This window comes from Crocuta crocuta, unplaced genomic scaffold, assembly GCF_008692635.1.
Source record: "Crocuta crocuta isolate KB4526 unplaced genomic scaffold, BGI_CrCroc_1.0 scaffold129, whole genome shotgun sequence".
Lineage (NCBI taxonomy): Eukaryota > Metazoa > Chordata > Mammalia > Carnivora > Hyaenidae > Crocuta > Crocuta crocuta.
In genome coordinates, this window is record NW_027551571.1 from 8,491,792 (window position 1) to 8,507,235 (window position 15,444).

A 15,444-nucleotide genomic window follows, 5' to 3' on the forward strand; every position below is an offset into this window, starting at 1 on the left:
AAAGGTCAACTGTATTTTCTTTTCCAGTGTATGTGGCGTGTTTACAGAAAATTGGTTCCATTCAACAATATTTCATCTGCTCTAAGATACCATTCATTGAAAGATATGTCAAGAAGAAAATGATGGAAATTAAACTATGACAAAATTCCAAAAACCATTGGTTATACTACCCAAGAGTATAGATGTGAGTACTTGAAAGAAAACATGTATCAGAAAACAAAATTCCAGAGATAGTTTATCTGGATTCTTTCAATTGTAGTTGATGGCAGCCTATTTCAAGTGAGCTAATGAATAAAAGGAAATGTATTTGGTCATGTGAACAGGGAGTCTAGAGGTGCTGCTCACTCTACCACAGCCGTAATGAGGGATTCAGAGGATGGCATTGACCTCAGCCTACCTTACTTGTATATAGGCTCTCTATATGATGAGCAAGATGGCCAGTGTCATCCATCTTCTGTCCTGCCAGTATTATTGACCTCAGTGAAGAAAGAATCTTTTCTAATACATGTAAGAGAAAAATCCCAGTTATTCTGATTGGAGTTTATTATGCCCCTTCTATCAGTCATTCACTGTAGCCATGAAGTTATAGTTCCCTGATCAGTAAAGTCTGAGGTATGTGGCCTATCTCTCCAGCTGAATGGGTCAAAGGCAAATTTAGTCACTTCCACATAAGAAGGAAGTGAGTCTCCAATGAAAAGAGCATCCAAGGTAATAAAATAGCAGCTATCCACTAAGAGGAAGTCACACACACAAATAAAATCTTAACAAGTTTTGATTCATATTCTCTGATTATAATAGTATTAAAATATAAAAATAAATGGATAGTAAAGAAATAAAATTCTGTATTACAAATTTCTCCAATTATTAAAAGTTAAAATGAGAGCAATTTTCATATGGGTTAGGTCAATGGGAAAGATCAAAATTGTATATATAGAATATTTAGTATTAATGCCTCACATTCAAAGTCAACCTCTGTTCTTAACCCTTAGGAACGTATTTGTTGCATATTATCAATTTACAAACAAATACTAATTAACCAGCAATAATACTAAAGTCTTTCTTTTCGTTTCTGTAGAAACTGAAGAAATGTGAGGTCACAACTCAAGTCCTAGGCAACCTAAAATATTACATGGGAAAAAACCCATATGTGACTGTGAAAATTTCATTAGGAGGTTAGAAATTGAAGACACATATTGAGCAAAGAGAGAAACCATAAAGAGAAGCATGATTTCTTGCTTAGTAAGTGGCTTCCAGATTCAGAAGGTACATTGCTTACCTCACCAAAGAGTCATACCTCATTCTTCAGACAAGCTTGTTGTGTCCTAACTATGGAATGGGGTCATTTTCTGCAGTTTCCTCCAGCCAATAAATGGCACAACAAAGACAGTCCAAAACCACTGGGCATTTGCACTATAGTGTGAAGGATGAGGGAGAATGTGTTTTTCTCTTTTCAATATAAGTGAATATTAGCAGAAGGAAGCCTTTAGAGTTCTCAGAATACGCTTAGCATGAACATTGATTGGGCAAGATAGGCATGCACATTTTCATCTTCTTAAGGGAGAGGTTTCAAGTTTCTTCAAGCTATAGTTAAGATTTCATCTTTTATATTTAAGGACTTCTTTTTTTTCTTACATTCATTTCTTGTCCATTGTTCTTAGAATTATCTATTCAGTACAAATTTGTTGGTCTATACTATAAATCATCAATGTGGCACACAGTTTAAACAGAGAGAAAAACAAATCTCACTCTCCTCCTCTGGAAACTTATGTGAAGAAACATGGACAAGTATGTCAAAGTGAAGTACAATCAAAGTGATTATTCTTCTAAAGAACAAGAGTAACTAGACACAGCATATTGGGGGATATTTAGGCACTATGGAGAAAAGTCTTTTCTCACATCTAAAGGAATGGAAGAAAGATTTAATAGGCTGATAAAAATCATTGGTCCTTATATGCTGAACAAAATCTCTAAATATAGGTAAGAAACACTGTTGAGAATGCAAACTAGTACAGGCACTCTGGAAAAGAGTGTGGAGGGTCCTCAAAAAATTAAAAATAGAACTGCCCTATGTCTCAGCAATTACACTACTAGGCATTTACCCATATTACTAGGTATTTAGAACACAAAAATGCTAATTCAAAGAGATACATGTACCCTTTTGTTTATAGCAGCACTGTCCACAATAGCCAAATTATGGAAAGAGCCCAAATGTCTATTGACTGATGAATGGATAAAGAAGATGTGGTTTATACACACAATGGAATACCACTCCACCATCACAGATAATGAAATCTTGCCATTTGCAACAACATGGATGGATTTAGAGTGTATTATGCTAAGTGAAATAAGTCAGTCAAAGAAAGACCAATACCATATGATTTCCCTGATATGTAGAATTTATGAAATAAAGCAGATGCGCATAGGGGCAGAGAAGGAAAAATAAAGATAAAAACAGAGAGGGAGGGAAACCATAAGAGACTCTTACCTATAGAGAACAAACTGAGGGTTGCTGGAGGGGAGGAGAGTGGGGGGATGGGCTAAATGGGTGAGGGGCATTAGGAGGGCACTTGTGTTGAGAACTGGGTGTTCTATGTAAGTGATGAATCACTACATTCTACACCTGAAACCAATTTTACTGTATATGTTAACTAACTTGAATTTAAATAAGAACTTGAAATAAAAATAAATATAGGTAAGAATGTCACATACTCTTGGCCAGAGGGCAAACTGTCAGCAAGGTTCTGCAAACTTGGAAGTTCTTGGCGTGTAGTAGAGTGGGGAGTCCTTCAATGAAGCTGGAGTTTTCTTATACCTCACTTAGTGGCTTCATACTGTGTCTGGAACTTGCACAAACAACAGTAAATATGCTGTGCCCATTGTGAGCTTTTTTGTATGGCTTTGTTTTTCTTTTCTCATTTGCGGGGGTCTTCTTTGGAAAACCTTCCTAAAAACACAGTACAAATTCTGGCTTTCCTTCCTGTTTCTGTAAAGGACCAGAAAGCCTTGGCGTTAGCCAGTTCTATGGGGCAGCATGGACGGCTGCCATCTGTTATGTGGGCCCGGAAAATGGCTGTGGGACTCTCCTCTCTGGAAACACCTTACCTTGGTTTAGGGCTATTTATTCCACCAGCACCACAGAGAACTATTCTGAGCTAATTATTCCAGCGGATTGAGACTTCAAGTTATAGACTCATCTGTTAACGTTGCAGAAAAGGACCAGGCAAAATGCTGATTGTTGGAAAGGAAGGCACATTCTTCTCTCTTTCTGGCAAGGGAGGGTCCCTGGCAAGTTGGCCAGCCCATAGTAACTGGGTTTCACCACACCTTTCAGCACCTTGTTTCCAAAGCATACCAAGCTATCCCCACATATGGCACAGAGCAACATGAATGAGTCTCTTTCCTTAAGAGAGACATTAACTAACTCATTTAATGTTTTGCAGCATATGAAGTGATTCCCAATATACAAGCCTATTTAATCCTTACACAAACACAGAAGATGGGAAGAAATGTCTTAAGTCCGGAGCCCTGAATATATGTTTTGCTTCACTGCATGAGCTTAAGAGATTTTGAACATTTCTTCAGGTTTAAATAAGAGTATCAGCCTATGTGAGTCTCTCAAGACTGCTCAGAAAACTGTATGAGACAATGTATTCTAAAATGCTTCACAATAGATTACTTTTAAAGATCCATTTGAAATGCCGTGGTAAATGTTGGTGCTACCAACATCCACTCCCATCAATCTGCTTTCTTGTTGTGTGAAATGCTGTATCTCTGGGGCACCTGGGTGGCTCAGTCGGTTGAGCACCAACTTCAGCTCAGGTCATGATCTCGCGGTTTGTGGGTTCGAGCCCCATGTCGGGCTCTGTGCTGACAGGCAGCTCAGAGCCTGGAGTCTGCTTTGGATTCTCTGTCTCCCTCTCTCTCTGACCCTCCCCTGTTCATGCTGTCTCTCTCAGAAATAAATAAAACATTAAAAAAATGCTATATCTCCGAAATCCTTGCAGAAGGTTGGGTTATGTAACTAGTTTTGGCCAAAGTCATGTGAGCAGAAAGGATATTGCTACTCCCTGGCTCAGACAGTGAAAGGCCCTGTACGATTCTCATGTGTTTTGTTTGTTTGTTTTTGCACCTACTGCAAGAAAAAAGGCCAGGTGTTCTTGATGGTGGAGCTGTAGGACTGTGGAAACTTCTCCCACCTGAATGTCTGAGCGGCTATTAGTATGAGTCATGTTCTAATCTAGAGTGAGCATTCCCTGAGCAAGAAATATTTACGGATGGCAGTAATAAATAGATGATGTAGGACATGAGTTCAATTTAATTCCACACATTATTTTCTTTCTTGCTCTCTTTTTCCTGAGTTTCTGTAAGACAAATTCTGAGATATTCAAAAGCAGAGGGAATCTGATAAACTTGTACCCCTCACCTAGCTTCAAGAATCATTGTCATGGCCTGTCTTATTTTAACGATACCACTCAACTGTGCCACGACTAGACTGATTTGAAACAAACCCCTGGTATCACCTCATTTTATCTATAATATTTCACTACACATCTCTAAAAAATATGGCTATTCTATAGCATGATTAAAATACCACATGACATCTAAAAATATAATAACATTTCCTTAATATCATAGACTATCCAGCCAGGGTTCAAATATCTTCTATCACTCTCATATTTTTACTATTTCTTTTGTTTTAATGAAGATGAAATAAAGTTCATGTGTTGCAAATATTCCACATGCCTTTTATGTGTTTTTTTAAACTTTATAGGTTTCCCTCCTTTAACTGTTTTTTTTTTTTTTTAATTTTTTTGCAATGCTGTGTTTAATATGAAAGTTCATTCTTCCTTGGATAGTACCACAATGGGAATTTTGCTGATTGAATCTATGATGATATTTTTTAAGTTTACTTATTTATTCTGAGAGAGAGCGAGCATGAGCAGGGGAGGAGGAGAGGAAAAGGGAAAGAGAGAATCCCAAGCAAACTCTGTGCTTTAAGTTCAGAGTCCAATGCGGGACTCAATCTCACAAACTGTGAGATCATGACCTGAGCTAAAATCAAGAGTCGGATGCTTAACCCAGGAGCCCCTATGATGATTTATTTTATGTTCTTCTACCCCATGTATTTCTGCTAAATTGGCAGTTAGATCCAAAACTTGATTAGATTCTGATTAGGTTTCATGGCCTGACCGTAGCTGGTTTATTGTATTTCCGTCAGAATGCACACATTGCCTAACCATGTCATTTTCTATGACTTTAACAGCTACTGAGGACTACTGTCTTGATCTCTTATTTAAGTAGGGGTTGTGAAACATTAAATTTTACCACTGTTCCTTCACATATTATCTATAACACTTCTGAAAAATAATCAACACTTTGGTTATCCTGAGGGATAGTCTGACAAGGAAAAACAGGTGAGATATTTGATTTTCAAAATATAGACTAGGTTCTCTAGCTTCTTGCTGAGGTGGCCAATGAGTTTTTGTCTTAGTTTTCATTTGTAGAACTTGTGAACTGATCGATTCAGATATCTTTGGCATGCATTTTAACGTGGGTTTCTAACTTCACATCTTAAGGCAGTAGCTTATTGGTACTATTTTATTGAAGAGTGATCATATTTGTAGAAAAACAGCAGCGAATCATATACACTTTTCTCTACCTTCCTTTTATCACAAGAGTTTATCCAAAGATCCCTTATTCATATCTGCATAGTATGCCACTGTGTAACTTACCATATTCTTTGCTATTGCAAATACTGCTCCAACACATAGATTTGTATATACAACTTTTCATATTTTGGTAATGTACCCTTGTGATAGGTCTTTGTTGGTAAAATTGCTGGCTCAAAGAAAAAATGTATGTCTAATATTGTTAGATATTGCCAAATTCTCTTCCGTAGCACTTTATCCTTTGGCATTGCTATGAGCAATATATGAGAGAAATCTGTTTCTCCACAGCTTTGCCAACAGAATATGCTGACAAATTCAAGTTTTTACAAAAAAAAAATAACGTCAAGAAATTCTATTTCACGTAGTTTTAACTTTCACTGCTTGTAAGGTCTTTTCACGTGGCTTAGGACCATTTGTTTTGTTTTTTTTCCTTTTTGAAATGTGAACCGTCTGTTCCTATGCCTTGCACACTTTTCTATCAGGTTGCTGAGCATTTTATTCTTACTTTAAAAACTTTTTCTAGTCGGGTTATTAATATTTTAAGCAGGTTACTAGATTTTGTTATTGGAAATTCTGATATCAATCTAATTTTTATTCCCTTATAAATAGCTTTTTTATTTTTTTGAGGGGCTGGATGTCCCTCTAACTTTTTATGAATAATAATAAATGAATAATCAGTAAATAACAATTATTATTAAATTAATAACAATCAAGTAACCTCATTTGAAAATATTGGTGCATGTTTTTAATATTTAGATTCAAATATTCTTTATTGTTAGCCTTTTCTATATAATCACAAGCCAAATAAAGTCATCAAAACTCCTCTTTCATCCAGTCTTGGCTCATGTGCCTTCCTATACAGTACATCGGCCCATTTCAGAGGGAGATTGTGTGAATGATTAGATTCTGTGTTCCCAAATTTCATAGTTTTCCTTCCATTTTCTTCTGCCCAGTTGATAACATGATCCATGCTTTGTTGGTGATTGTTATTAGGTAACTCATTCTCATATTTTAGAGTTTATGAAAATACTTGGCTCCTTGGCTATATTATATACACTTTCCATGTATTTTAGTTTCTTTGGTTGCTTTGGCTGCTTTTATAGAGGAGATGGAAATTCCAGCAGTATGCTGCCGTTAATACTGACCTGCTTGAACTTCACACGTGTTTCTCATGTGCCTGTGAATATCAGGCTTTGTATTGGACCTACAGCAGAGGTGAGCCAATCAGGGCATGAACCCATTAGGTGATGGTGATGTGTGAAGCTGAAGGCATAAGTAAAGGCCAGAACTTGACAACCGTAGAATATTCTATTGAGGGTATTGAAATTTATCTTAGTTGTAAAAGGCAGCCATTACAGTTATTTTTTTTTTTTTAATATTTACTTACTTATTTTGAGAGAGAGAATGCATGCATGCAAGGAGGGGAGGGACAGAGAGAGAGAATCCCAAGTAGGCTCTGTGCCGTCAGTGCAGAGCCTGATATGGGGCTCAATCCCACAAACTGTGAGATCATGACTTGAGCCGGACACATAGCCAACTGAGTCACCCAGTTGCCCCTGCTATTACATAGTTTTAGTTAGGAAGTGATACAACCATTTGCATTTTAAGAAGAGCACACTGGGAGTTACATGGAAAATGGATTGTAGAGAGATGAGTCTCAATGGAGGCTTCTGAGATTTCTTATTGCTACTCTAGGACTTCTTCATCAGTCTCACACTACCAATAAAAGTGTTACTCAAACATACAACATTTTTATATATTGTTTTACAAGATCAAATAATATGTGAAAATCCAAACAATGATAGAAATCAAGTATATTAATGACCAATGGTTAAATTAGGTTACTTTGCAAGATACACCTATAAAAAGAGACTTTCCAAAACTATCATAATTAATAATGTTATGGTGGTAAAGACTGAATCAAGAATGACAATTTCTTAGTCTAAATCTTTAGATAACCCTCTCATCTCCATCATCCTTTTCTCTAGCTTCAGTACAAACCTCTGTGAAACCTTTTTTCCCCCACTGAAATTGAGATAGTAAGATATGAATTAGCAAAAGTAAAGGCCATCACACCTCTATTTGGATTAACCCAAAATTATGGGTATTTGATGACTTTGTTATATAAGACACTCTACACATAACACAAACATTTTATTTTTCACCAGTGTGCAAGTCACTAAATATGTTAGTCCGAACATATATCTAAATAAAATTTTTCAGAAAAAAATAGTGCAACCAGGTTATATATAATAGAAAATTGCTCATCATCTTGAATATCAACAGCACATATTGTACTGAAATATGTTATTGATGTCAATGTTACCTCTGTAGTGAATGGTCCAGTCAACTTAGACGACAAAGTACACACTCTTTTAAGGGTATCATATAACCATTGTCATTGAAAGAATTGTACTAGGGCATAAACAAAAGTGAACATGGTAATTGTGGAGGAAGTCATGATCTAGAATTTATCCTATACCAAAAGATCTGTATTGCTTAGAGAGCTGATCATGTTTTAAGTAATTATAGTAATAAGCAACTTTCATTAAACATTTAGTATGGCCTGTTCATTATACCAAATCCTGAATATAATTTTGTTGCTGTTGTTTTATCCTCTCAGAAATGATAGAATATAGGTTCCATTATTATTTCCATATTATGGTGAAGAAATTGAGATCTAAAAAAGTAAAGTGATTTGCTCCAAATCTTATATAACTAGAACATGATTCAATTAGTCAGGGTTTTCCAGAGAGATAGAAGCAATTCAATATATATATATAGGTCAAAGGAAATTTATTATTTGAGCTGCCTTCCATGGGTATGGAGGAGAAGAAGTCCCACTATTCGTTGTCTGCAAGGTGGAGAAGAAGAAAACCAGGGGTATAATTCATTCCAGGTCTGAAGGTCCAAGAAAGAATGTGCTGTGGTGAGGGAGGGAATAGTCCTGGAGTGTGTAGGTCCAGTAACAGAAGCTCTGGTGTCTTAGATCAGAAGAAGATAAATATTCAGTTCAAGTAGGGAGAATGAGAATTCACCTTCCCTTTGTCTTTCTGTTCTATTCAGGCCCTCAAAGAACTGGATAACGCTTACCTGTATTGGCGAGGGGCTGGCCATCTTTACTCAGTCTACTGATTCAAATACTAATCTCTTCTAGAAAAACCCTCACAGACGCACCCAGAATTAATGTTTTACCAGCTATCTGGGTTCTCTTAGCCCAGTCAACACATAAAATTAACCACTGCAATAACTAAGCTGGTTTTCCAACACGGGTTACTGGTCTCCATGCCTGCCAACTTTTATTATTTTGACAAATATCTGCTTAATGGCTTCTTTAGTCCAAGATGAACCCTGTTCTCATAGGACTAAATGCCTCTGGAGGAGAGAATTTGACCCCAGTGTGATATACTGCCATGTTGTCTTCCTCACATCTTCGGGGAGTGTTTTTGAGGGTTTATGACTAATGTTCAAATTCTTCTGTTTCAGTGTCCAGTTGGTCTATCCCGTACCAACATTACATTTCTTTTACTTCTACTTTTAAAGGTTTTGAAGTAAAAGGTCTTGAAATTTGGAAATGTTAACCTTCCAGTTTTGCTTTTATTTTTGGACTAACTTGACTACCATTGACACTTAGCGAGTCCAAGTATATTTCAGAATCAGTTTGTCAATTTCTGCACACACAAATCATGCTAGATTTTAGTATTGCACTTCATCTATGTATCAATTTTCAAAGAATTAATATTTTACAACACTGTGAGTGTTGCAATCTATGAGATTTATTGAAATTGACAGGGCAAGAAATAAAAATCCCATTGGTTGATTTTAAAAATTCTAGTCCATACTAGAAATTTTCCAAACAAATAAGCCTCAGATCCAATAGCTAGGCTCATGTAGTTTTAGAAACATTTAAATGAAGTAATAACATGACTCTTAAACAAAATATTTCAAAGAACAAAATAGAAGTAACATTTCCTAAGTCATGAGACTTGATGTCAAAATCTGACAAAGGCATGACAAGTAAAAAGAATCCAGACTATTTTTTCTCATAAGTACAGATGTCAAAATCCTCAACAATATAACACTCATATCCAACAATTTATTAATAGAATATATCAAGGCAAAGTATAGTTTATTCCAGATATACAGGTGGTTAACACTTAACAAACTAAATTAATGCAATTCAACAATGTGATTATACAGTAGATAAAAAGAAAAGTCATGTGGTGATCTCAATAGATGAAGAAAAGGAAGTTACTAATACATAATTCTGATAATAATGTTTCTTTGCATCGACAATGAAATGAAACTGATTTCATCTTATGATGGTTAACTGTTTTAAAAAGTAAATCACATGTGGGGACGAGCACTGGGTGTTATGTGGAAACTAATTTGACAATAAACTATTTGTAAAAAAAATAATAATAAAAAAATAAAAATAAAAAGTAAATCACATTTAGTCATGAGGTATTAAAAGCATTTTTTCCCCTGGGGTTCACAAATGAGGCAAGATTGGAAAGAAAAAAAATTAACTTTGTTTTTCAGATAAATACATAGACAATATAAAGAAATCTACAAACAAATAATGAGACTTAATATGTGAATATATCATGATTGTGGGATACAAAGACAATAGAGCAAAAGCATTTGTGTTCCTATATGCCAGAAATAAAAACCAAAAAATGATAACTTAACTAATACCATATTAAATAGTATTTTAAAACTTCAAATACCTAGGAATCAATCTAAGAGAAGACTTGAAGAACCTTCCTGCTTTNGGGGACGAGCACTGGGTGTTATGTGGAAACTAATTTGACAATAAACTATTTGTAAAAAAAAATAATAAAAAAATAAAAATAAAAAGTAAATCACATTTAGTCATGAGGTATTAAAAGCATTTTTTCCCCTGGGGTTCACAAATGAGGCAAGATTGGAAAGAAAAAAAATTAACTTTGTTTTTCAGATAAATACATAGACAATATAAAGAAATCTACAAACAAATAATGAGACTTAATATGTGAATATATCATGATTGTGGGATACAAAGACAATAGAGCAAAAGCATTTGTGTTCCTATATGCCAGAAATAAAAACCAAAAAATGATAACTTAACTAATACCATATTAAATAGTATTTTAAAACTTCAAATACCTAGGAATCAATCTAAGAGAAGACTTGAAGAACCTTCCTGCTTTTTATGAATCCCATATCTCATACTTTCACCAATACTATAAAATATCACAGGAATTAATGGAAACTTAAACAAATACGTGCAAGTTTATGTAATTTTCATAGATTGAAATACTCAATACTTTAAAAATGTCAATTGTATCCAAACTGATCTATGGACTGGCAGCGGGCTCATCTCTCTACAACAGATAACCCCTACTGCTAATACCTGTTATTCACTGTCTGAGCAATGGTTTTCCTACTTTGTGTAGAAAACTCGAGATATTTTTATTCTAAATATGGGGAATAAAAGTGAATTCCCCAGCCTATTTCTCTATCTCTACCTCATTTAGGAAAGTTACCTTACCCTTTGGTAACTTAAGGTAATAATTAAAAGTGTCAATAGAAGGTGATCAGATATCATTCTCACTGTATTTTTTCCCATTTCAAAACAGTGGTTCAGGGGCATCTGGGTGGCTCAGTTGGTTGAGCATCCGACTTCAGCTCAGGTCATGATCTCACGGTTCGTGGGTTCGAGCCCTGCATCTGGCTCTGTGCTGACTGCCAGCTCAGAGCCTGGAGCCTGTTTCAGATTCTGTATCTCCCTCTCTCTCTGACCCTTCCCTGCTCACGCTGTCTCTCAGAAATGAATAAAAACATTTAAAAAATTTTAAGAGTGGTTCAAAAGATGACTAAATGCTATCTCCCAAAGAGAGGGCTACTTTTCTAACCAGCCTGCTTGATAGTAGAATGTTGCTCCACCCATCTTACAGTGATGGTTTTAGGATATCAATTTCAACCTAATAAATAACCCAATACCAAAAGGAAAATAACTCACTAATATAAGGAATGGAAATGATTTGTAATGTGTGATATGCTTTTAATGAGAAATAGGGGGAGGAGTGAGGCATATTCTACATATTAACCTGTTTGTTTTTTTTTCTCATACTGTGACCCCTGAGAGAGAAATTACTCTTTAAAACTGGATACACTTAGGTCAAAAATATCTCAGTGCATATTTGGAGTTGGAAGTGGAATTCAGGATGAATGAAGGTCAATGATCTATTTCCCTTTTTATATAAAACAGAAAGTCTTGGTGTGATGGAGAAAGAATCATTGGTAAGGATTAAGGATTCTACACATGGGAGGCCCCACACAGCTATTTCTTACTACATCTACACTGCTACATTCCAGAAGATACCTGCACAGTGTGTAAAACCAAGCAATCCTAAGACTATAATTTTAAATATGTTGGACATTATGTTCTGGTAAGCTGAACTGGACCAGAGAGAAACTGCAAGGGCCTATTTTGTTCCTTTGGCCAAAAACAAATTAAAATTAGGTTGTTTTATCTCCTTTATCTTTCCTTTTGGCTAGTAATAATCCAGTGAGGATGAATCTGAAACACCAGAGAGCTTGTTAAATTACACGGCTCAACTTTATCCCATCAGACTGTGAGATGGGGCTAGGAATTTTGATTTGTAATAAGCACTTTGGGAAACAATAATTGTTATGACACTTATAATAGCAGTTAATGTTTATTGAGCACTTTCTATGCATCATCTTATGTGTTAAAACACCACTAACTAGATATAATTATTGCAATCATCAGTGCTATTTTACAGACAAACCAGCTAGAATTTCCTGTGGAGCCCACCTAATAAATAGTCTGTTCCAAAAAATTTTAAGTAGTCATTGAGAAACACCATCTCAAACTTCCTTTAGCTAAGGGCATCTTCCAGAGGTAAGAGATCACTTCAAGATGGTCTTCTAGAATGAGGTAAGCCAAGTGAACAAAAATTGAAAGAGGCATATAGAAGTTAAAAAAAAAAGCCGGTCTCCCCTTGTTTTTCTCATCATTTAGCTGCCTGGGATGGGTCCTCTCGTATCAGTGCCTGGGTATTGGGTTTGATGCGGTTGAGCCTCACCTGATTGGTTCAGTGTTTCCTTGTGGCAATTATACTGACATAGCATTTTAAAGGAACACTTTGCCATAGATGATCCTAGTTCAATGCTAGGTAGAAAAGAAGCACAGATAAAGAGCAACAGAGTGGCTTCTATTAAAATATACAATTAGTCATCACAAAATAGACAGGACCCTGGCTTCCTGTCTACACTGTGCTCCTGGTCTTTTCTCTAGCCCTTGAGGTCTGCCCACCTCTGGATCCTTAGGTCACACTTTTGGAAGTTTTAAAAAATCTAACCCAACTTCATTTGTCTACAGAAACAATGTGGCATTAGAATAGGCTTATATTAAAAAAATAGAATAAATACTTCAGCAAACGTAAAGTTTTACATGCAGAACCCCATAATTTTCCTAAGGTTATAGAAATTGTTTCAGTACCTTGACTTTGCTATAAGCAAGAAACATTGGCTTATAAATGCTGTGATTTGGAATACCAACATATTTTCAGTTTCCAAATAAGTTTCTCATTTTAGGTTCAGATTTTAATTATTAGAATCAATAGCACTTCTGGGACTGTAAAAACATTTTGCTCAGATGGTTTCTGAAAATTCTTTCCTTTAATGTTCAAATTAATGAAAGTCAAAACCGTCGTAAAACAAAACATTCACAGAGGACCCCTGAAAGAGTATAATTAGAGCTGACTTCAAAGAGAATCATAGGAATTTACCTGACAGAATTCAGTTTATAATCCCATGGACAGAATTTATTCTATTTTTACTCATGATTCACCCAGAAAAAAATAGAGGAGTGATTTTCCTCAAAGGCCCTGTTTATAATGAATGTGTCAATGGAAATGAGGTTTGGTTTCCATAGTTTTTCACTTTCCTGTGACAGTCCTTGTCATTTTTTAACTAGTTGGAGATACATTTTAAGTAACACCCCCCGGACACAAATATTAGGCAGAGATTTGGAACAATTATGAGTACTTACTTTAAGACAAAATAATTCAAGGCCATTTTTCCTTTATCTTGTCTTTATAAGGTTTCTAACTGGATACAGAGAAAGACAAAGCAATTTCAAGATATTCTGTCTTCCTCACCACTGTATACATGAGTGTGTGTGTGTGTGTGTGTGTGTGCACACGCGTGTGAAAATTCCACCTTCTCTCTACCACCATCCTTACCAGGTGTATAATTTACAATTAAGGAATCATTTTAATCAAGAATAATCTGGGGAAATTATTAAACTTAAAACATAAATATGGATCATTCTTTGTGCATATGTGAAGACAGGGACAAAAACCATTTTTACACATTTATTGTATGCCATGAACTTGAATGGTTATGTTTTATGTTTACTTACTCTTAAGAACAACATAGTCACATAGAATACATGCTGCAATGCCAAGAAACTGAAGTTCAAATATAATAACATATCTTAGTGTTAAGAATATATGGTGTAGTTTATAGTATTAACAAACACCAAAAGAGAAAAATTAAGTTATTAAAATTGAAAAGAGAAGGTGATCTGCCATTATTCCCCCAAAATACTTTTTTCCAAACAACACCCCAAGGAAATCTGCAATTATGAAATAAATGAAAGAGTTGGCTAATTGTTTTCAGATATATGATATTATGGAGAAAATGTAAGTGCATTTCTATTTACCAGCAATAGACACAAAATGTGTTATTTAAAAAGGATGCTATTTTCAATAGCAATAAAAAATCAGATCCCCTTGAATAAAAAAATAATATATAAGGTCCTTAGAGAAAAAGTTATAATATTTTTATAGCCAATGAAGGTAACCTAAATAAATGAAGAGATATATCAAAGTCATGAATAGTAGCATCCACTAACATAAAAATGGTAACCCCAACAAAAAATTATATAGATTAATTACAATTCCAATAAACTCAGAACAGACTTTTTTCTTTTGAGTGTAACTGGAAATTTACAAGCCAATATTTTTCCTTTAATAGCCAAGAGTCAATATTTACTAATACTCTAATAAAGGAAAATTATAAGGCTTCTGTACCAGATAGCAAAACTTAAAATAAAGATACAGTAATTAAAATACTAGGAGTTTGTACAGTAAGAGATAATTAAGAGATAATTGAAGGTGGGAGGAAATGGAGAGCATATAAATAAATCCATGTTTGGTTTTTGATACATCTCACATTAATATCAGTGGGAACAGAATGCTAATCCAAAAGAATGAAACGATTGGTCATATATATGGGAAAATTGAAATTGGTCTTCACCTCATTCTAGTTACAAAAGTAGGCTCCAGTAAATCAAAGAACTTACATGTGAAAAGCAAAATCTGGAAAAAATTAATATCAAAACCTATACTTATGACCTTGAATAACAAAAACTCTTACTTAAGTCTTAAAAAAACAAATACTAAAGGGAAAGCTTATAAACTGGTTACATGAAAATAAAGATCACTTGTTTATCAAAAGCCACAAGAAGAGTGAAAATGCAAAGCCACAAATTAAGTGATTATATTTTAATATGTGAATCCAACCAAATAACCAGACTATGTAATAAAATGCTCTCAATCAATAAAAGTGATGGACCATCAAAGAAAGGGGAAAATGCATAAACAGGCATTTCACAGATAAGAAAACAGAAATATCCAGGAAATTAAAAAAAAAAGATTTTCAATCTCCCAAGCAATAAGTGGAATGAAAACCAAAATGA